Raw genomic sequence first — 23,488 nt, forward strand, 5'->3', positions numbered from 1 at the left:
CTTAATGCACATCTTCTGGAGGGCCCTCTTGGTGCCTAATCATGCACAACACTTCGGACTTAGGTAGTAGCCATGTCTCATGCATAGAAAGTGGAAGTTCGGAGAGGAGTGAGTTCACCTTATCTTCGATAGCCTTGGCTCGGGCTCGCGTCATTGGTCCAAGTGGTGTCGTTGGAGGTGTAGGTGCGTCCATGGGGATGATCTTAGGATGCTCCGCATCAGAAATTACTGAAAACTCTGAAGAAGCACCATGTCGCTATTGGATATACTCTTGATGATCTTAAGGGCATTAGTCCCACTCTATGCCAGCACAAAATTAATTTAGAGCATGATGCTAAACCAGTTGTTGATTACCAATGAATGTTGAATCCTAAGATGAAAGAAGTGGTAAGAAATGAAATACTAAAGCTTCTGGAGGTAGGTATAATTTATCCTATTGCTGATAGTAAATGGGTAAGTCCTGTTCATTGTGTCCCTAAGAAGGGAGGAATTACTATTGTTCCTAATGATAAGAATGAACTGATTCCACAAAGAATTGTTACAGGTTATAGAATGGTAATTGATTTTCGCAAATTGAATAAAGCTACTAGAAAAGATCACTACCCTCTACCTTTTATTGATCAAATGCTAGAAAGACTATCCAAACATATAGATTTTTGCTTTCTAGATGGTTTTTCTGTTTTTTCTCAAATACCTGTGTCAAAAGATGATTAGGAGAAGACCACTTTTACTTGCCCTTGCGGTACCTTTGCTTATAGAAGTATGCCTTTTGGTTTATGCAATGCACCTGCTACCTTTCAAAGATGTATAACTGCTATATTCTCTGATTTTTTGTGAAAAGATTGTTGAGGTTTTCATGGATGATTTCTCCGTTTACGGAACTTCTTTTGATGATTGCTTAACCAACCTTGATTGAGTTTTGCAGAGATGTGAAGAAACTAATCTTGTCTTGAATTGGGAGAAGTGCCACTTTATGGTTAATGAAGGTATTGTCTTGGGGCATAAATTTTTTGAAAGAGGTATTGAAGTTGATAAAGCTAAAGTAGATGCTATTTAAAAGATGCCGTGTCCTAAAGATATCAAAGGTATAAGAAGTTTCCTTGGTCATGCTGATTTCTATAGGAGGTTTATTAAAGACTTATATAAAATCTCTAGGCCTCTCACTAATCTCTTGCAAAAAGATGTTCCTTTTGTTTTTGATGATGATTGTGTAGAAGCATTTGAAATGCTTAAGAAAGCCTTAATTTTTGCACCTATTTTTCAGCCACCTAATTGAAATTTACCCTTTGAAATTATGTGTGATGCTAGTGATTATGCTGTTGGTGCTGTTCTACGACAAAGAGTTGATAAGAAATTGAATGTTATTCATTATGCTAGTAAAACTCTAGACAATGACCAGAGAAATTATGCTACTACTGAAAATGAATTTTTAGAAGTTGTTTTTGCTTGTGATAAATTCAGACCTTATATTGTTGACTCCAAAGTAACTGTTCACACTGATCATGCTGCTATTAAATACCTTATGGAAAAGAAAGATGCTAGACCTAGACTTATTAGATGGGTTCTCTTGTTACAAGGATTTGATTTGCATATTATTGATAGAAAGGGAGCTGAGAACCCCATTGCAGACAACTTGTCTAGGTTAGAAAATGTTCTTGATGACCCACTACCTATTGATGATAGCTTTCCTGATGAACAATTAGCTATCATAAATGCTTCTTGTAACACCCCAGGGTATGCTGATTATACTAATTACATTGTTGCTAAATTTATACCACCCAGTTTCACATACCAGCAAAAGAAAAAGTTTTTCTATTATTTAGGACATTACTTTTGGGATGACCCACACCTTTATAAAGAAGGAGTAGATGGTGTTATTAGACGCTGTGTACCTGAGCATGAACAGGAACAGATCCTACGCAAGTGCCACACTGAGTCTTACATAGGACACCATGCTGGAGATAGAACCGCACACAAGGTATTGCAATCCAATTTCTATTGGCCTACTCTCTTTAAGGACGCTCATAAGTTTGGCTTGTCTTGTGATGAATGCCAGAGAATTGGCAATATTAGTAGACGTCAGGAAATGCCTATGAATTTTTCACTTGTTATTAAACCATTTGATGTTTGGGGCTTTGTATGGGACCTTTTCCTTCCTCTAATGGGTATACACATATTTTAGTTGCTGTTGATTACGTTACTAAGTGGGTAGAAGCTATTCCAACTAGTAGTGCTGATCATAACACTTCTATTAAGATGCTTAAAGAAGTTATTTTTTCGAGGTTTGGAGTCCCTAGATATTTAATGACTGATGGTGGTTCACATTTTATTCACAACGCTTTCCATAAAATGCTTGCTAAATATGATGTCAACCATATAATTGCATCTCCTTATCATCCTCAGTCTAGTGGTCAAGTAGAATTGAGCAATAGAGAGATTAAATTGATTTTGCAAAAGACTGTTAATATATCTAGGAAGAATTGGTCTAAGAAACTTTATGATGCATTGTGGGCTTATAGAACTGCTTATTAGAACCCTATGGGCATGTCTCCATATAAAATGGTTTATGGAAAAGCATGTCACTTACCTCTCGAACTAGAACATAAGGCATACTGGTCTATTAAAGAGCTCAATTATGACTTCAAACTTGCCGGTGAGAAGAGGTTATTTAACATTAGCTTTCTTGATGAATGGAGAACCCAAGCCTATGAGAATGCCAAGTTGTTTAAAGAAAAAGTTAAAATATGGCATGCCAAAAGGATACAAAAGCGTGAGTTTGACGTAGGTGATCATGTTTTTCTATACAACTCTTGTTTAAGATTTTTTGCAGGAAAGCTTCTCTCTAAATAGGAAGGTCCTTACATTATCGAGGAGGTCTATCGTTCCGGTGCCATCAAAATCAACAACGTCGAAGGCACAAATCCGAAGGTGGTAAACGGTCAAAGAATTAAACATTATATCTCAGGTACTCCCATAAATGTTGAGACCAATATAATTAATACCGTAACACCGGAGGAGTACACAAGGGACACTTTCCAGAATGTTTCAGACTCCGAAAAGGAATAGGTATGTGGTACGATAAGTAAAACGACTCGAAAATGTTTCCAATGGCAATTTTTCTCTGTTTTGGAATATTTAAAAAATTAGGAAAATTAAAAGTAGTCTGAAAGAAACATGAGGCCACCACAAGGGCAGAGGGCACGCCCTACCCCCTGGGCGCGCCCCCGACCTTGTGGCCACCTTGTGTGCCTTCCGGACTCCGTTTTCTTGCATGATACTTCTTATGGTCGGTAAAAATTCATTATATAATGTCCCAAGGTTTGGACCACCATACCACGACAATATCTTCTATTCTTGTTTCGAGCTATTTTTTTGACAGATCTAGATCACCATGACGTCTCCAAGCTCCCCAAGGATAAGTGTTCTGAGAAGGTCATCAACCCCTACCTTGTGGAAGTGTTGCGACACCCTCAAACCATTGAGATGTGTGAGGGGGTGCTGCATATCCGCGATGTCGAGGGGCCAAAGGAGACCGGAAGCGTGGAGAGAAGACTCGAATAAATCGAGAAGCAAGTTTTCAAGTGCCAAGGGATGGTGGATCGTGAACTTAACGCCAATCACATGATGATCGTGAAGTTCACCAACAATCACAAGCTGGATGCCAACAACATTGGGTAGGCCATCTTCAAGCTTCATGAGAAAATCGAGCATCTCCAAGCCCAGATCTATGACCTCCAAAACCAAAACTGTGAGTATGAATACAGATTTAAGAGGATGAGTTTGGCTGCAGATTTGAGGATCCCGGAGACTCGTTCATCTTTCTATGATGGTGAGCCTATGCCTTGGAAGATGGATGGCAAGCCAACTTCATCAACAACTCCATCATCACCACCTCCGAAGAAAGAGACATAAATACATGGGTATGGGCACTCCCCTTGGAAACTGCCAAGCTTGGGGGAGGTGCCCCGGTATCGTATCACCATCACATCTTTATTATCGTTTTTCTTAGTTCAATCCTTTTGGTTATATCTTGATCTAGTAGAATATTTTTTAGTATGATCTAGTTTTGAGTTTTGTTTCGATCTCTATCTATGTAATTGAGTCCTTGAGCTATATATAATAAAGAGTAGGTTTGAGTTGAGGGCCTTGCTATTTTGCTATGATCTTGAGGGAATTAAATAAAAGAAGGAATACAAATAAATAAAAAGAACATATATTGATCTTATGGAGAGTAATGACTTCACATATAAAGAGTATGATGAATAAAAATTGTTGAGAGTTGACAAACATAGTTTTGATCATTGCTGCAATTAATAGGAAGTAATAAAGAAAGAGAGGCTTCACATATAAATATACTATCTTGGACATCTTTTGTAATTGTGAGCACTCATTAAAATATGACACTGCTGGCCGAACGGAGGGGGCTGTCCCTACCATGCAGTCCCCACCACGGCAGCAGGCGCGGGCGCATCAAGAACAAGATCCCGACGATGTCTCGATGGCCTCTTCTGATCCCCGAGCATGTCCAGGCCAACGACGGACCCCCGAAGATAGGCGACGGGGAGACGCGCGCATCGTCGTGGGACGACCTCTGGACGACCCCCGCCGGACCGACGGGTGTGGCGGCCTCAACGTCGACGAGCCTGTGCTCAGTGTTGACGAGTGCCTACCTTTCGAGGTCGGATGCCCTACCTTTACACGCAAGCTGCGGCAAGTCCGCTGGCCGTCGTTCCGCACATTCAAGCTAGAGATACCCGAGAAGTACGACGGGAGACTGAACCCGGCAGAATTCTTGAGCATCTACACCATCGCTGCTCAGGCTACCGGGGGAAGAGACGAGAAGGTGTTCGCCAACTACTTCCCGTTGGCTCTCAAGTCCAACGTGAGATCTTGGCTCATGCACCTGCCCGAGAACTCCATTTCATCCTGGGCAGACCTGTGCCACGAGTTCATCGGTGCCTTCACCGGTGGCCACCAGGAGCCCGGCAGGCCCAACGACATACATCTTCTCCAGCATAAAGAAGGAGAAACTCTCTGTAAGTATTTACAAAGATTCAGTGAAATCCATAGGAATATTCCGAATATCCATCCTGCAGCTATTATAGCAGCCTTCCAGTCCAATGTGCGCAACCGTCACATTCGTTCTAAGATAAATGTGCGGTTGCCCAAGACTATAAAGGAGTTGTACACACTAGTTGATAAGTGTGCTCGGATGGAGGAAGGAAGGAAGTTGCCCGGAGAGTAGGATTGCATCAATGTTGATTCAGAGGAAGAAGATGAATCAACCAGTCTAAGAAAGGGCAAGAAGCGCAACAAGAAGCCAAGAGATAAGAAAGTGATGACCATGGAAAGTTCTGGCACGCCTAGTACCAGTAAGAAGGCCAAGGCTGAGGCCCCCGGCAAGGAAGTTGCCGCGTGCACTGCTTGCCGGGAAGCCGATGCCATGGAGAAAGCCGGGAATGGTGAAGGGCCATACTGCAAGATCCACCGGACCAAGGGCCATGACCTCCATGAATGTTATCAACTTGAGCAGCTTGTCAAGAGACAGCGAGCAGAGTATGAAAAGCGTGATAAGGAGAAAGGTCAGAATGTTGCTGGCAGAATGGGTCGGGGCGGTGAAGCAAACCATCTCAGCAAACCCTTTCGGAACCAAGGAAAACCCGCCAGGGGCCAAGATAAGGTAGCCTATGATGATTTGAGTGATGGAGGGAATGAAGAGGAAACCAGTGAGTAGGAATTTCAGCGCGCCACTGACGCCCTATGCATTGATGGGGGTGCGTCCTTGCACTCCTCCCATCGCCAGCTTAAGCGATGGGCACGAGAGGTCAATGCTGTGGAGCCACCACCAGAGGACCGGAAGCTGCTCAAATGGTCCCGCACGCCCATCATCTTTGATGAGGAGGACCACCCTTGCCGCACACCTCGGTAGGGTGTTTGCCGTTGTTGGTCTCCCCAACAATTCGCAACCTCAAGGTCAGAAAGATGTTAGTGGATGGTGGAGCTGGGTTGAATCTGATTTCCCCAGCAGTTATTAACAAGCTTCAGATAGGAGAAGAAGAGCTGGAGGTTACCAGCATGTTTCAAGGAGTCAATCCCGGTAGAAGCCGTCCCAAGGGAAAGATTACGTTGCCGTTGACGTTTGGGGGAGAGTTGAACTATAGGACTGAGAAGGTTGTGTTTAATGCGGTTGAGCTCCCCCTACCGTATAATGGGATTCTAGGACGACCGGCCTTGGCCAAGTTCATGGCTGCATCCCATTATGCTTACAAAACCTTGAAGATGCCTGGGCCATTGGGAGTCATCACCATCCTATCAGATGAGAAGGATACAATCATCTATGTGGACAGGGTGTATCGGGATGCCGTTGCACCAGAGGCTGCGGCGGCAATGGTCCCCGCCAAGGACAGCAAAGGAAAGAAGAGGGATTGTAGGACCTCCAGAAAGGAGTCCGGGAAGCATGCCCCCTCTGAGTGCACGACACCTGTTGATAATGTGCCGGAGTGTTCCAACAGCAAGAGGTCCAAGGCTGCAGCACCCCAAGTGAAGAAGGTCCCGGCAGGGCTGGCTGGTGTTGATGGTACTTTCACCATCATCGCCACCCTTGACGACAAATAGGAAAGCGCGCTCGTTGCCTTCCCATGGGCGAATATTGATGTGTTTGCCTGGCAACCATCTGATATCCCCGGTGTTCCCAGGGAGGTAATCGAGCACCACCTTGCTGTCTACCGACATGCTCGACCCGTCAAGCAGAAAGTTAGGAAGCAAGTCTTGGAGCGGCAACAGTTCATTGCTGAGGAAATCAAGAAGTTAGAGGCAGCTGGATTGGTCAGAGGAGTACTGCACCCTACATGGTTAGCAAACCCAGTGGTAGTTCGGAAGGCGAATGGGAAATGGAGGCTTTGCATTGATTTCATAGATCTCAATAAGGCTTGCCCGAAGGACCCATTCCCCTTGCCACGCATCGATCAGATTGTGGATTCTACTTCAGGGTGTGATCTGCTCTCCTTTTTGGATGCATACTCCGGGTATCACCAGATCTTCATGTCCAAAGAAGATGAAGAGAAAACATCATTCATCACTCCATGTGGTACATACTGTTTTGTCCGCATGCCTTTCAGATTGAAGAGTGCCGGGTCTACTTTTGCAAGAGCAGTCCAGATTGGTTTTGAGCCACAACTCCACAGAAACATAGAGGCCTATATGGATAACAATGCGGTCAAGACCAAGGATAAGGCCACCCTTATCTAGGATTTGGAGGAGACATTTGCTAATTTGCGCAAGATCAACTTGAAGCTTAGCCCAGAGAAGTGTGTGTTTGGTGTTCCCTCCGGCAAGCAACGTGGATTTTTCGTGTCCCATCGAGGGATTGAAGCCAACCCCGACAAGATCAAGGCCATTGAGCAGATCCAAGTGCCAAGGACAGTTAAGGATGTGAGGCGCTTGACGGGATGCATTGCCGCCCTAAGCAGATTCATTTCTAAGGCTGCTGAGCGTGCCCTGCCGTTCTCCAAAATTTTGAAGAAGGCATGGCCTATGAAGTGGACCCTGGAAGCAGATACAACCTTGCAAGAGTTGAAGGCTCACATGTCATCTGTGCCTACCTTGGTTGCACCCAAACCTTAAGAGTCGTTACTGCTTATTTGGCAGCAACCAACCAAGTGGCAGTGCAGCCTTGGTAGCACAGTGAGAAGTGGATGAAGCAGAGAGCGGCCAGATGGCGACAGAGTTAGAAGAGGATCAGAACAGCAGTAAGCACAGCAACGAGTGCAACCCCAAGGACGCGGCAAGGAATAAAGTGGCGTAGCGCCTAGTGTACTTCGTCAGCTCCTTGTTACAAGGGGCTAGATCAAGGTACTCTGGTGTGCAAAAGTTGATCTTTGACCTCGTCATGGCCTCAAGGAAACTGCGCCACTACTTCCAAGCCCATGAGATCACGGTTGTTACTCGTTCCCCTTGCAGAGGATACTCCAAAACCCTGAGGCTACTGGTAGAATAGTGGAGTGGGCTTTGGAGTTATCCGACTTTGGTTTGAAGTTTGAGAGCACTTCAACCATTCAAAGTAGGGTGATGGCAGAGTTTATTGCAGAATGGACGCCAACCCCTGATGAGGAAGCAACGGAAACAGCTCTCCCCGGCAAGGAATCACCCCATGAATGGATTATGTATTTTGATGGTGCTTTTTACCTACAAGGTGGAGATGGTGGCATGCTACTTATTGCCCCCTCCGGGGAGCACTTGAAGTACGTCATCCAAATGCACTTTGCCTGGGAAGAAGCCACCAACAATACAGCTAAGTATGAAGGGATCCTTGCCGGGCTCATGATTGCAGCAAAATTGGGAATCAAGAAGCTGATCATTCGAGGAGATTCACAGTTGGTGGTGAGACAAGTCAACAAGGATTATCAAAGACCATTGATGGAAGCATACATTGAGGAAGTAAGGAGATTAGATGAGTGCTTTGACGGGTTGCAAACAGAGTACGTACCCCGTGCGGAAAACAACATAGCTGATCACCTGTCAAAGTGTGCTGCGCAGAAGCTTCCTGTGGAACCAGGAAATTTTGTTCTCCACCTATCTCAACCCTCCATATCACCAACCACAATGGCCCGGAAAAGGAGAAAGTTGGACTACAGTAAGCCTCTCCCGATCGAGCCATCCGCTCTCGGCAGAGACCCTGCCGGAAACAACTCCTCACAGCCTGCCGGACCACCCCCTCCAACCGGGCCTATGGACCCCACGAACGATGCTGGTACTCCCGCAGTCGAGGAGGTGGCGCTAGTCCTCGTTGCCGAGCCTTAGGCTCCAACTTGGGCAAGGCACATCGTCCGCTTCCTCCAAACCGGAGAACTCCCCGGTGACCCAGATGAAGCTGAGAAAGTAGCCCAGAGGGCCAGTATGTATCAGTTTGTCGATGACACCCCGTACAGAAGAAGGCCCAACGATGTGAAATTGAAGTGTGTGTGCCGGGAGGACGGAAAGGAACTGCTGGCTGAGATTCATGGAGGAATGTGCGGCTCACACATTGGATCAAGGGCATTAGTTGGGAAAACATTTCGGCAAGGATTCTATTGGCCCACAGCCCTCCAAGACGCAGTTGAGCTCGTCACGACATGTGAAGCCTGTCAGTTCCATTCCAAGAAAACACACCTACCTGCCCAAGTTCTTCAGACAATCCCTCTATCATGGCCATTTTCGGTCTGGGGGATCGATATCCTCGGCCCCTTCCCCCGAGCAATCGGGGGCTTTGAATTCTTGTTCGTTGCCATCGACAAGTTTACAAAGTGGCCGGAAGTGACTGCCATGAGGAAGGTGACTACTTAGTCAGCTATCAAGTTCTTGAAAGAATTGGTGTGTCGTTTCAGAGTTCCGGCAAGGATCATCACTAACAACGGCACCCAATTCACGAGCCACGCCTTCATGCAATATGTTCAAACCCTCGGATGCAAGATCTCATTTGCCTCTATGGCACACCCCCGAAGCAATGGACAAGTTGAGAGGGCAAATACTGAAGTGCCTCGTGGACTCAAGAAAAGGACTTTTGATGCGTTGCGGAAGCATGGCAGGCAGTGGATCGAGGAGCTATCGGTAGTTCTCTGGTCCCTCAGAACGACACCTAATCAAGCTACCGGGCCGACTCTCTTATCCTTGATCTATGGGGCAGAAGCAGTTATCCCCATGGAACTCATTTAAGCGCTGAAAGATCTTGACGAAGAGCAGGCCGCTCTCCATTAATTTGAAATGGAGATTGTGCCCCTCTGAGAAGCTGTGGGCACGGGCAAAGGTCTTCCATCAGTGACTGAGGTACATAACATGAGGGGCGGGGAAGTCGACGTCAACCCTCGTGCTCCCATCCCCACAGCCCCTCATGTGCAGCCTCAGGGCGCGCGGCTGCTCGAGCTCTAGCTCCCCCGCAAAGAAGGATGGAAGACGAAGGCGGCTGCGCAGGGGTTTATATAGCCTGATGATGAACTCTCGAGGATCGTCCCCGACATGGCCTTCCATTGAGGGTGGAGCCGCCAGCGGAGGCACCACCGGGGTGCCGCCCCATCCTCCTCCTCCTCGAGCACCGCGATGACCACGACCACGCCCCCTTCCTCCCCTCCTCGCGGACAGCTCCGCTACCTCAGGGTCCAGGGGAGGTCGGGTGCGCTGTTGATAAGAAGCCCTCGTTGCCGCCACCGAAGCTCCACCACGCCCTCGGCCTCGCACCATGGCTAGATAAGAAGGATCACAGAAGAGAAGGAGGAGTGTGCGCTGAAGAACACTGCCCCAGGCCTTTTTATAGGGAAACGGGGCAAGGGGCTGACCCCTCCTATGGGAGACGGCCGCCCCTCTCCTCCAATACAACCTCTCTGCACGCATTATGGTTCTGAGGACTGAGGCCGCCCCTCTGCCCCAAGCATCGACACTCGGGTTTCAACTACAATGCTCCTCCCCGTGCCCTCTACATCTGCTACCTACCACGCCCAATGCATGCGGAGCATGTGGCAAGGTGCATGCGGGACGGGGGACTAGTGGGTGGCAGTTTTCGCCCCGTGATCGTGGGGCGGGGAGAATCCGCGGGCCATGTTCCAAGTTCTTCCATGACACCGCGCACCACGCGCGTGAAAATCGGAAATCGCCCCAAGATCAAAACTAATGAAGCAGCAATGGAAAACTTCAAAGGGGCCAACCCCTTCAACAGCCCTGCCCGTGCACTTATTAGGCCCTACCCCGCTGACGCTCTGCAGCACGATCGGGGCAGGCCCGGGGGCTTTTGTCGATGCAACAGACCCCGAGTATGTTGCCCAACTATGCACAGGAACAAGATCAAGATTGGAGCCCTAGCTTAAGTCTGAGATTGAAGAACCAAGAGACTTGAAGAACCAACATGCAGCTCAGAGAGATCAAGATCGAGCCAAAGGAACATGATATTGGCAAGAGAAGGGCCTCCCTCGCTGGGCAGGCGAGCCCGGCAATGGGCTAGGCCACCACCAGAAGCAAGCAACCAAGACTCCCTAGCAGCACCTGCCAGGGCTTGCGGGGCCTGAACCACCCCACCAACCACGCAAGAACGACCCACGTTGTCAATGAGTGGGGTGTCAAGCCGCAAGGTGATTAAGTGGCATCATTCGCCACATGGCAACCATCTCCTACAAAAGAAACCCACATGTGGCACCCGTCCAACGATGTGTCAAGAGAATAGGAGCGAAACTGGCAAGGTAAGCCCGGCAGGCCTTGCCGGGCAGCTAGTGATGTGACACTAAGCGGTGCATTTAATGCACCCTGCCAGCCCACATAGTTAGGTATGATAGCACTGTTTGCTATCATATCAGTGGGTAATGACTATTTTGCCACTGTGGTGACCCCTTCATCTATAAAACGAGGCCCATGGAAATCATAGGAGGGTGTTAGAGGTTCAGAAACTTGACAAAACCGAAACCACCATACACTTGTGTTCACTGTAGTCCTTAGGCAGATCTTACCGGGCAAGTGTACCACACACCAACACGTTCATTTCCACCGTAAATCCACCAAAGCAGAAGTAGGGTCTTACGCCTTGTGGCAGCCCGAACCTGGGTAAATTGCTTGTGTGCTCTCTTCCGTGCTGCCGCACGCTGGTCTGCTCTTTGTGCAACGCGGCGTCCCCCGCCGAACCAGCAAGGGGATGCCCGGTCCCATAGGTGGCCGTGGATATCCCGCAAAGTGCCTCTTTAATAGAATAAACGAGTTTTCCTCGGCAGGATATCCTGCCGGCACCCTCTTTGTCTGCCGGAGAACTTCATCTACCGAGGAACAGACAGAGGGGCCAGCCCCTCGCCAACCCCTTCTTCCCAAAGGCGACTGTGACCACCCTGACTGAAGCAGCGTTCGATTCATGGATGGGATCACCTAAGTTTCAAAGAGGGAGGAGAGGTTTTCTAATGCAAAGTAGCTTTACAAAATACTAATGGACAAGAGGTGAACTTATCTATTTGGCTTGCCGGGGATCGTCGTGCCGTGCAATCTTCTCGTCCTTTGTCGAAGCTAGGTTCACGGCAAAAACCCACAACTCCATGTAGATGAGAATGAATGCACGATGCAATACTATCTATATGCATATGCAAGTGCTCATGAAATGCTTATGCAATGATCTGGGTGTGCTTTTTCATGCATGCAATCTTAGTTGGGGCCCCCTACATCCTGCAGCTGTTATAGCAGCCTTCCAGTCCAAATGTGTGCAACCGTCGCATTCGTTCTAAGATGAATGTGCGGTTGCCCAAGACTGTGAAGGAGCTGTACACACTAGTGGATAAGTGTGCTCGGATGGATGAAGGAAGGAAGTTACCCGGAGAGGAGGATTGCATCAATGTCGATTCATAGGTAGAAGATGAATCAACCAGTCAAAGAAAGGGGAAGAAGCGCAACAAGAAGCCAAGAGATAAGACAATGATGACCGTGGAAGGTTCTGGCACGCCTAGTACCGGTAAGGAGGCCAAGGCTGAGGCCCCCAGCAAGGAAGTTGCCGCGTGCACTGCCTGCCAGGAAGCCGATGCTGCGAATGTCGGCGTCCTGAGAACGGGGGTACCCAGACTTGCCTGCGTGCGGCCCACGGCGTGGCTCCACCAGCGGCCTGGTACGGCCCAACATCTCCAGCAACAAATCAAGACCCTCGTGAGGGGCCAAGCCTCACGAGGCGGGTGGCGCCAAGACCTTCCTGGAGGCAGCCTCACTAGGTTGGCTCTCGAGGAGCGGAGATATCTATGCAAGGGGCACCTCGCGAGGTTCACGAGACGTGAGCCATGATGACCAAGGCCAGGTGGGTGCCAATGGGTGCAGTGTACCCGTTTCCTCTTTGGTGCTAAAGAGGCAGACACAGGCGAGGAGTCCCGAGGCATCAGGCAAAGGTTTCCTTATCAGTGCAACAAGACCAAGGTCAGTAGGACAGCAGGACGGAGGTCACCGCGGAGCCCACAACAGCGTCACCACTAGAGTCTTTGGCAGGCAAAGACCACCTTTTGTCAGGATAGCTTGTACTAGTTGTCCCCCTTCAAACATGGACGTTGTTGGATCCCTTCCCTCCTAACATTTGGGAAGACGAACAAGGCCTCTATAAATAGGGCTAGCCACCACCATAGCAAGGGACGGATCATTCGGACCGTCCTCACACACACACCAGCTCATCGAGGTCAAGAACACCTCTCCTCAGGAGGCAGTTCATCTGTTGTATTAGTTCACCCCTAGCCCTCGAGGCAATCCACCACCACCACACTGGAGTAGGGTATTACACCACAACGGTGGCCCGAACCAGTATAAACCTATGCATCCCATGTTCCTTGGGTTGGTAGAGCTAGGCTGTGGGATCGACAGGCGAGTGAGCTAGAGAGGAGGAATACTTCGTGTGCATCCCAGTGCTCGAACCTTAAAGGTTAGCCGGAACCCACGAATCCTACATTTGGCGCGCCGGGTAGGGGTGCGCCGAAGCTTCGCCTCTCCGCTTGCTTCGTCCTGCTCCCATGGCAGACGCCACTCCTCTGATTGGGCCGGCAGGCACCTGCGGATGCGCCGCGGGCATCCGGGCCTTCACCCTCACTTTGCGGCAAGTGCGGTGGCTGCGCAAGTTCAAGCCAGAGATGTCGCCTCGCTATGACGGCGTGGTAGATCCAGCGGCCTTCCTGCAGGTGTGCGAGGAGGCCGTTCTCGAAGTCGGAGGCGACGACTAGGTCATGGCCAACTGGTTCCCCTTGGCCCTTGCCGGTGTGCCGCGCACCTGGCTGCTCAGTCTGCCAGGATCCTCGATAGCCTCTTGGGAGGAGCTGCGCGATCTCCTTGTCGCGCGCTTCACGGCATAGGCGCCCCCCGCCGTGGCAGCCCTCCTTGGTGGTTCGCGGGCGCCACCCCCGGATCGCCATGCCAAGCAGTTCGTCCGCCAGATGGGCGCTGCACGCGTGCAGCAGGGGGCTCCCCCGGGATGGATGGCGCCCCAGGCCGACCTCACCTTCAGCTCGGAGGACCACCCAACAATCACCATGGGCGCGGGCGTGCTCCGAATGCTCTGCACACCCACCAAGTGCAACATGGCTGTGACCAAGACCCTCATCGACAGCGGAGCTGGCCTCAACGTGCTCTCTGTGGAAGGTTTCGGTTTGCTTCATGTACCATATGGCCGGCTCCGCCCCACCAAGCCTTTCTCTAGAGTCGGCATTGGTTCCACCAGCCACATGGGACAAATACGCCTCCCGGTCACTTTCAGTACCCGCAACAACTACCGCACCGAGCTGATCGACTTCGACATCACCCGCATCAGCCTCCCGTTCAATGCCATCCTCGGGTACCCTGCCCTGGCTCAGTTCATGGCAGTGACCCATCCAGCCTACAACCTCATGAAGATGCCGGGGAGCAGCAACATTCTCACCATGGCTGGGGACACCAAGGAAGCCGTGACGACTCTCAAGCTCGCCTTCAAGGCCACCATGGCAGTGCGCTCGGCCGATGGAGCCACCCCGGGGGATAAGGGGGTTGTGCCAGCAAAAAAGAAGCAGTTGTTCACTCAAGATCTGGCTAAAATCAAGAAAGTGCTGGTCGAGGAGGAAGGGGCCTTGGGAGCCACTTTCACCATAGGCGCCAACCTCGACCCTGACCAAGAAGAGGCACTGCTGAAGTTCTTGCGTGCGAACAAGGAGGTATTCGCCTAGGAGCCCAAGCAGCTGGTGGGGGGTCCCAAGGGGGGTAATCGAGCATCACTTAAGGGTGTGCCCCAATGTGCGCCCTGTGAAGTAGAAGGCGCGACGACAGTCCACGGAGAAGCAGTCCTTCATCGTCCATGAAACCCGCAAGCTACAAGCTGCGGGTGTCATCCGCGAGGTCCGGTACCCAGAGTGGCTGGCGAACCCCGTCGTTGTGCCCAAGAAAGGCGGGAAGGAATGTATGTGCGTCGACTTCACCAACCTCAACAAAGCCTACCCTCAAGACCCGTTCCCGCTTCCGCACATCGACCAGATCATCGACTCCACCGCCGAGTGCGACCTACTGTGTTTTCTATATGCTTTCTCGGGTTATCACCAGATCAAGATGGCGGTGGAGGACGTGGAGAAGACGGCCTTCCTGACCCCGTGTGGGGTATACTGCTACACCTGCATGCCGTTCGGACCGCGCAATGCCGGGGCGACTTTTCAGCGGCTGATGCACATCGCCCTGGGCCAGCAGCTCGGGAGGAATGCTGAGGCCTATGTCAACGAGATCATGGTAAAGTCTCGGGAGGCGAGGACCCTCATTCAAGACTTGGAGGAGACTTTCGCCAGCCTACGCCAGGTGGACCTGCGGCTCAATCCGGAGAAGTGGGTGTTCGGCGTCCCTTCCGGCAAGCTGCTAGGTTTCCTCGTGTCACACAGGGGGATAGAGGCAAATCCGGAGAAGGTCAAGGTGATAGAAGACATGAGCCTGCCGCAAACCCTCAAGGAAATGCAAAAGCTTGCGGGGTGCGTGACCTCACTTGGGCGCTTCATCTCCAAGTTGGGAGAGTGTGCCCTGCTGTTCTTCATGCTGATGAAGAAGAAGGGCCCGTTCGAGTGGACCCCGGAGGCCGACCTGGCATTTCAGGACTTCAAGAGGTACCTGACCAGCCCACCGGTGATGGTAGTGCCTCGTCCCCTCGAGCCTCTAGTGTTCTATCTGGCCGCCACGTCTCACTCAGCCAGCACGGTGCTGGTGGCTGTCCGGAGGAGTGCCAGGTCAAGAGCCCGCCGTGCAATTCCGCACCTTCAGCAGGGGCGAGGCGGCACCAAGACGGCGCCACTAGAGCCGTAACAATGGCAGTGGATGATCAGGCCCTACAAGATGGCGGTCCTGGGCCAGTGTAGGCACCGATGGGTGACCAAACTCCCGAGGTCCCTCAATCTCAGAAGGCGTCCCAACCTCCGGAGACTTCAGGTTCCGTCGACGCTCCCGCCCTCGTCGAGCACCCGGTGTACTTCGTCAGCATGGTGCTACGGGACGCAAGGGCACGATACCCCATGCCACAGAAGCTCCTTCTCGCGCTCCTAGTGGCCTCACGAAAGCTACGTCATTATTTCCAAGGCCACCCAATTAGGTTCGTCTCAGCCTACCCATTGGAGAGGGTGCTCTGGAGTCCCAACGCTGCGGGAAGAGTCACCGAGTGAAACATCGAGCTGCAGGTGTTTCAGCCGGAGTTCAGCACAACTAGGGTCATCAAGGGAGCTGCCCTCGCCGACTTCGTCGCAGAATGGACCGATGCTTCAGAACCCGAAGCGGGTGAGAACCGACCCCTCTCGTCAGGAAGTGAAGCGCCAGATGGCTGGGTCATGTACTTCGATGTCGCTTTTGCACGCTAGGGCGCGGGGGCTAGCGCCGTGCTCATCTCACCCACTCAAGACAAGCTATACTACGTTGTGCAGCTCTGCTTCCAGCAGGGCGAGAAGGTCTTGTCGGCGTCCTGGGAATGGGGGTCCCAAGACTTGCCTGCCTGTGGCCCAGGGCGTGGCTCCACCAGCGGCCTGGTATGGCCCATCTTCTTCAACAAACACTCAAGACCCTCGCGAGAGGCCAAGCCTCTCGAGGCGGACGACACAAGACCTCCTAGAAGGGCGTGAAAGGAGGGAGAAGCTCACGCGAGCCTGACCCAGTTGACGCACGATGCCGGCGCGACACAAGGAATCGACTTTGGACCGCTAAGATAAGTCTCGCACTTGGATCAGCCAAGCGCTGCGACACATGATTCCCATCTCTTGCAGCCTTGCTATGGCAACGCCGCCTTCCTTTCCTACCTTTAGGTAGTTTCTTGCACGCTAAAGGGGACCTCTTGAGAATCGCGCCTCAGGAGCTCTTACTGGACCTCGGGCCGCTCACCTCCTAGCCTTGACCACTCCATCGCGACCTGGCATACCAGCAACGGCTGTAGCCTGCCTGGGGACCGGGACCTATTGGCGTAGAGCACCAAGCTACCGTGAGGTTGGAAAGGGGGGACTGAGCCGAAGCAAGACACACAGTCGTAGATCTTCATAATAAGGAAAATATTAACAAAAGACACTACAGATCCTTTACACGCCCCCATGGGGTTCATCTCGACTCCTCGCAGGGAACAAAAGAAGAAGGTTTCTAGGAGCCCTATCTACAGGCGTCACCGCCGACGCCATCATCAACAGTCGGCCACGGGAGGCCGACGCCAACCCCATCCAGATCAACGGTGGTGACGGGCGGACGCCGCGGCTGCGCTCCGGGCACGGCGAGAGCTCGGGTTCACGTAGCCGTCGTCACTTGTGTCTGAAGTCTCGTCAGGCTCAGGAGAGCCGCTGGACCCCCAGGAGCCGCCGCTGTCGCTGGAGGAGCTGTCGGCAGGTTCAAGGGCGGGCTGAGCGCCTGCCGCCGCACCATCCCGACGGCCCCCTCCAGGGCAGCATTCCAGGCGATTGCCCTCCTCGTCGAAGACCTTGAAGAACAGTGTGGAGGCGCCGTCGTACTTGAAATGGATGGCGAGCGCCCCCTCCGCAGCAGACGCGAGCGACCTCACTCCATCCGCGGGTCATGAAGACCTTGCCTGGGGAGACGACCTCAACCTCCGCCCCGTCGCCGGGGTGTCCCACCCAGCATGCTGCATCCACAACTCTAGTGGTCCCTTCGGCGGCATCTCTTCGGTGAAGAACAGCGGGAACCAGATCCATGTGTGCGGTGACGGGGGCTCCGTCCCCCTTCCCATTTATAGCCAGGAGGAGGCCAACCGCCGGCCTCCATGATCTAAGGTAATGATGACCTTTTTCTACATGCAACAGGGACTCATCAAGTCGAGCACTTGCCGAGGTAGCGTGGGGAAGCGGAGACGCCCACGTCCTGTCAATCGCCACGCGTCAAACAAGGCCGCGGGCTGTTAGGGCCCGTGGTGCTCCGCACTTGACCCTTGGCTTCGCCGCAAAGCCAAGAACGAGCGCGCCTTGGGCCCAGGGGCTACTGTCGGCGTCCTGGGAATGGGGGTCTCCGGACTTGATTGCCTGTGGCCTCGGGCGTGGCTCCACCAGCGGCCTGGTATGGCCCATCTTCTTCAACAAACACTCAAGACCCTCGCAAGGGGCCAAGCCTCACGAGGTGGACGACACAAGACCTCCTCAGAGGCAGCCTCACTAGGCTGGCTCGCGAGGAGCGGACAGATCAAGGCGAGGGGCACCTCATGAAGTTTGCGTGACGTGAGCGATGACGACCAAGGCCAAGCGGGCTCCAGGCGAGCGCTAGCGCCCGCAGAGTACTGGTTGCCTCTTTGGTGCTAAAGGGGCATGCATGGATGAGGAGTCCCGAGGCATCAGGCAAAGGTTTTCATATCGGTGCAATGAGACCAAGACCAGCGGGACGGCAGGACGGAGATCATCACGGAGCCCACGACGGCGTCACCACCAGAGCCTTTGGCAGGCGAAGACCACCTTTTGTCAGGATAGCTTGTACTAGTTGTCCCCTTTCAAATTGGCCATTGTGGGATCCCCTCCCGCCTAATATTTGGGAAGAGGACCCATGCCTCTATAAATAGGACTAGCCACCACCTTAGGGGGAGGACTCATCTTGGACTAGATCCATTCCACCAAGGCAACCACACAAGCTCATCGAGCTCGAGAATGCCTCTCCTCATGAGGTTGTTCTTCCCTTGTATTTGTTCATCCCCAGCCTATAAGTCAATCCACCACACCGCACTGGAGTAGGGTATTACACCACATCGGTCGCCCGAACCAGTATAAACTCTTGTGCCTCTTGTTCCTCGGGTTCAACGAGCTAGGCTTTGAGATCGTGGTGAGAGTGTGAGGTAGGGGGAGAGAGATCTTCGTGCGCACACCAGAGTTCAAACCTCAAGGGTTTTGTTGAAACCCGTAATCCGACAGGTCTCCAACAACATCACGGAATACGAGGGGTTGATCGCCGGCCTCAAGGCCGCAACAGCCTTGGGGTGAAGCGTCTCACCATCAAGGGAGACTCTCAGCTCCTCGTCAACTTCTCCAATAAGGTGTATGAGCCAAAGGACGAGCACATGGGGGCATACCTCGCGGAGGTACGCCAGATGCAGAAGTAGTTCTTGGGCCTAGAACTGCAGCATGTGCCCCGCGACACGAATAAGGAACCCGACGACATCGCCAAGAGGGCATCCAAGCATCAGCCTCAGGAGCCAGGCGTCTTCGAGGAGTGGCTCTTCAAGCCTTCCACGGCCCCTCCGGCCACGGAGCCAACACCGCCTCGAGAGGAGCTTCCCCCCGCCACCAGCCTTAGGAGACCATGCTTGTGGCCCGACCTCAGGAGAGCTTCCGCTCCTCGCGCTCGAGCCTCAGGATGGATGTTGGACCGAAGAGTTCATGGCATACCTCGGGCAAGGAACACTGCCGGAGAAGGAGGAAGACGCGGAGCGCGTGGCTCGGCAGGCTACAGCATACTGCATCCAGGATGGTGAGTTATACAAAAAGCGACCAAATGATGTTTCCTTGCGATGCATCTCCAGGAAGCAGGGGCGCGAGCTGCTAGCTGACATACATGTCGGAGATTGCGGGCATCACTCGTTGTCGCGGACCCTGGTGGGCAAGGCGTTCTGCAGCGGGTTCTACTAGCCCACGACACTTAACGACGCAACCGAGCTGGTGAGATCCTGCGAGGCCTGCTAGTTCCATGCCAAGCAAATTCACCATCCTGCTTAGGGCCTCCAGACTATCCCGCTCTCGTGGCCATTTGCGGTCTGGGGGCTGGATATCTTGGGTCCATTCCCTCGAGCGCCTGGGGGTTATCGCTACCTCTACATTGCCATCGACAAGTCCGCACCATCCCCGCAGGCTCCGCAGTCAAGTTCATCAAGGGCCTCATGAGTCAGTTTGGGGTCCCTAACCGCATCATCACCGACAACAGCTCGCGGTTCACTAGCAATCTTTTCAAGACGTATTGTGCTAACCTTGGAACGTAGATATGCTACGCCTCAGTGGTGCACCCCAGGAGCAATGGCCAAGCCGAGCACGCCAACATGAAGGTATTGGGAGGCCTCAAGACCAGGACCTTCAATAAGAAGCTCAAGGCTTGCGGTAGGGGCTGGCATGACGACCTCCACTCCCTGCCGTGGTCCATCCGCACCACCGCCACCAAGCCAATAGGCGAGACCCCGTTCTTCCTCGTCTACGGAGCCGAAGCGGTTCTCCCTCACGAGGTCAGGCATCGCTCCGTGCAGGTCCTGGTGTTCGACAAGGCATGTCAGGATGCCATGCGGGGGATGGACCTCGTGTTGGGGGAGGAACGCCGCCGCCAGGCCTCGCTTCAGGCAGCAAGATACCAGCAGGCACTGCGACGGTATCACTGCAACAGCGTCCGCCCCAGGACGCTCGAGGTGGGCGATCTCGTCCTAAGGCGAGTGCTCTCCAGGGAAGGGCTGCATAAGCTCTCACCCTTGTGGGAGGGCCCGTTTAGGATTGCCCACGTCTCGAGGCCTGGTGCCGCGCGCCTGGAGACACAGGACGGGATCCCCATCCAGAAAGCCTGGAACATCCAGCATCTCCGGAAGTTCTACCCATGAAGCAAGGCCCAGTGCCTATGAAGGTCTCCGCTCATGACACTCTCATGTAATAACGAGTGGAGCTGTACACGCCCCGGAGTCTCCGGAGTGCCTCCCTCGGACCTCGGGGGCTCCCTCCCACATCCTAGTGGTAGCACTTAGCTCCGCGCTGGTGAGAAGACTAGACTAGGTGCCAGACGCGGCTGTTCATTTGCTTTCCATAGTTGGCTTGCAACCTTTTTAATGGAATTTGAAGTTCTGATGTTTCTCGATTTGCTTGGTTGAGTCCCTTCTTCTCTCTGTTTCTTCGCTTGGCTCTTGCTTTGCGCCAGGGAGGACGGCAGTTGCCCGACGCTCCCCCTCGCGCTCCTCGCACGGGGGCTAGGAAGGTGTGTGCCTGTGCCGGGCCGACCCGGTCATGGGCACACCTCGCCAAAGCCCTATCGCTCCAGAGCTTCGGCTCCCCTGACCTTCATGAGGCGCCCTTGATTGAGCTCGTGATCGGCACACCCTTCTGAGTCCGTGCCCCACGGGTACTGTGACGTGGTGCGCTAGGCCATGATCAGCCTATGCCTGGGGCCTCGCGCAAGCAAGGATAAGGATTTCCTAAGGAATTTTTGCAGCTTCGTGTGTCTCCCAGGGGTAGCGGCTCCTGAGTTGGCAGTTGGGAAGCCTCACCAAATGCCAGGAGGCGCATGCCCTCGCGAGGTGGAAGCTACCTCGAATGTGTCAAGCTAGGTTATCCCTCTGCACCTACATAAAGCACAAATGCCACAACACAACATAGAAACGACAAACATAACATGAGCGGCACAAGAATTACGATTCATTACACGCCCATGCAGGGCCCCGTACTTGTTTCTTGGAATGTTGGAAAAAAGAAAAGGACAAGCAAAAGCGGCGCCCACGCCCGCAGCAGCTCACGAGGGCTGGCTCCTAGTGCCTCCCCTGGACTCAGCCGCAGTCCTCTTCGCGCTTCACTAGGGCGCGGTAGTGGGACGAACCGCCGACGTCCTCGTAGCGAGCCCGACAGCATGGCGGTTGGTCATAACCACCGCTGCTGGAGCTTTTGCCGGAGGAGGAGCTGCCACCGCCAAGGGCGAGCCCGCCCTCGGCGTCGTCGCGGCCATTGTCAAGACCCAGCTCGTCGTCACCGCCCCTGTCCTCAGGGTAGCACCCTGCACAGCGGCCATCCCCCCCAGAAACCCTCACGTAGAGGGTCACGACGCCATCGTACTTGAAGTGGAGGGTGCACCTCCTACCCAAGCCGCGCGCACGAGCGAACATCTGCCAGCCGCAGGCCAGGACGGTGTTACCCGCAGTGGAGACCTCCACCGCAGCCCATGAGGCCTTGCTGTAGCAGCCGTCAGCTTGGAGCCAGAAGCCATCGAGACCTGTGGCTGGCAGCTCGTCGGCGAAGGAGCGCGGGAGCTGGAGCCAAGTGCCAGTCGGCTGCTCCGACCACACAACGAACTCCGGGAGCACTCCGCCGAATGGAAGCGCGGACGAGGGGGCCAGGAGACCACGGCGCGCCTCCCCTCGATGCAAGGGCTGCCCCGCCAGGAACGGCCCCGCCACGGGAGGAGGCACCACTACGGCCACCAGGGATGACGCCGCCGGTTCCCAAGGGAGTACGACTGTGCCCCCCGGGGGCCACGACAAGGGTCAGAGCATGCTTGCGGGGACGGCCGCACCCCCTCTTGGGCGATGTAGAGCCGGGCCCCTCCCGGCGCGCCTTCCCCTTCTCCGCGGCTGAGAACCTCTTCGTCGGAGCCATGGGCGTCGCGACCAGATGACGAAGTGAGGAGGAAGAAGAAGAAGCAGGCGGAATGGAGGAAGGGATGAGCGATGGGGCTCTGCACCCCTCCTCATTTATAGCCAGAGGGAGGCCAACCGCCAGCCTCCATGATCACAGGTAATGATGGTTTTCCTCTGCATGCAGCAGGGATTTGTTAAGTCGAACGGATATCAAGGTAGCATGCGGAAGTGGAGGTGCCCACGTCCCGTCAATCGCCACACAGCGACCAAGGCCGTAGGCGGTTGGGGCATGCGGTGCTCCAAACTTGCCCCTTGGCTTCGCCTCGAAGCCAAGTTCGAGCGCGCCTTGGGACCGAGGGCTACTATCGGCATCCTAGGAACGGGGGTACCCAAACTTGCCTACCTGTGGCCCACGACGTGGCTCCACCAGCGGCCTGGTACGGCCCAGCATCTGCAGCAATAACTCAAGACTCTCGCGAGGGGCCAAGCCTCACGAGGCAGGCGACACCAAGATCTCCCTGGGGGCAGTCTCACTAGGCTGGCTCCCAAGGAGCGGAGATATCTATGCATGGGGCACCTCGCGAGGTTCATGTGACGTGAGCCATGACGACCAAGGCTAGGCGGGTGCGAGCGGGCGCAGTGTACCAGTTTCCTCTTTGGTGCTAAAGATGCAGACGTAGGAGAGGAGTCCCGAGGCATCAGGCAAAGGTTTCCTTATCGGTGCAACAAGAACAAGGCCAGCAGGATGGCAGGACGGAGGTCACCACAGAGCCCACAGCAGCGTCACCACCAGAGTCTTTGGTAGGTGAAGACCACCTTTTGTCAGGATAGCTTGTACTTGTTGTCCCCCTTCAAACCTGGCCGTTGTTGGATCCCTTCCCGCCTAACATTTGGGAAGAGGACCAGGGCCTCCATAAATAGGGCTAGCCACCACCATAGCAAGGGACAGATCATTCGGACCATCCTCACACACACCATCTCATCGCGCTCAAGAACACCTCTCCTCAGGAGGTAGTTCATCCGTTGTACTAGTTCATCCCTAGCCCTCGAGGCAATCCACCACCACCACACTAGAGTAGGGTATTACACCACAACGGTGGCCCAGACCAATATAAACCTCTGCGTCCCGTGTTCCTTGGGTTGGTAGAGCTAGGCCGTGGGATCGACGGGCGAGTGAGCTAGAGAGGAGGAATACTTCATTCGTACCCTAATGCTCGAACCTCAAAGGTTAGCCAGAAACCACGAATCCGACAGTGA

This window comes from Triticum dicoccoides, chromosome 7A (genome assembly GCF_002162155.2).
Source record: "Triticum dicoccoides isolate Atlit2015 ecotype Zavitan chromosome 7A, WEW_v2.0, whole genome shotgun sequence".
Taxonomy (NCBI): Eukaryota; Viridiplantae; Streptophyta; class Magnoliopsida; order Poales; family Poaceae; genus Triticum; species Triticum dicoccoides.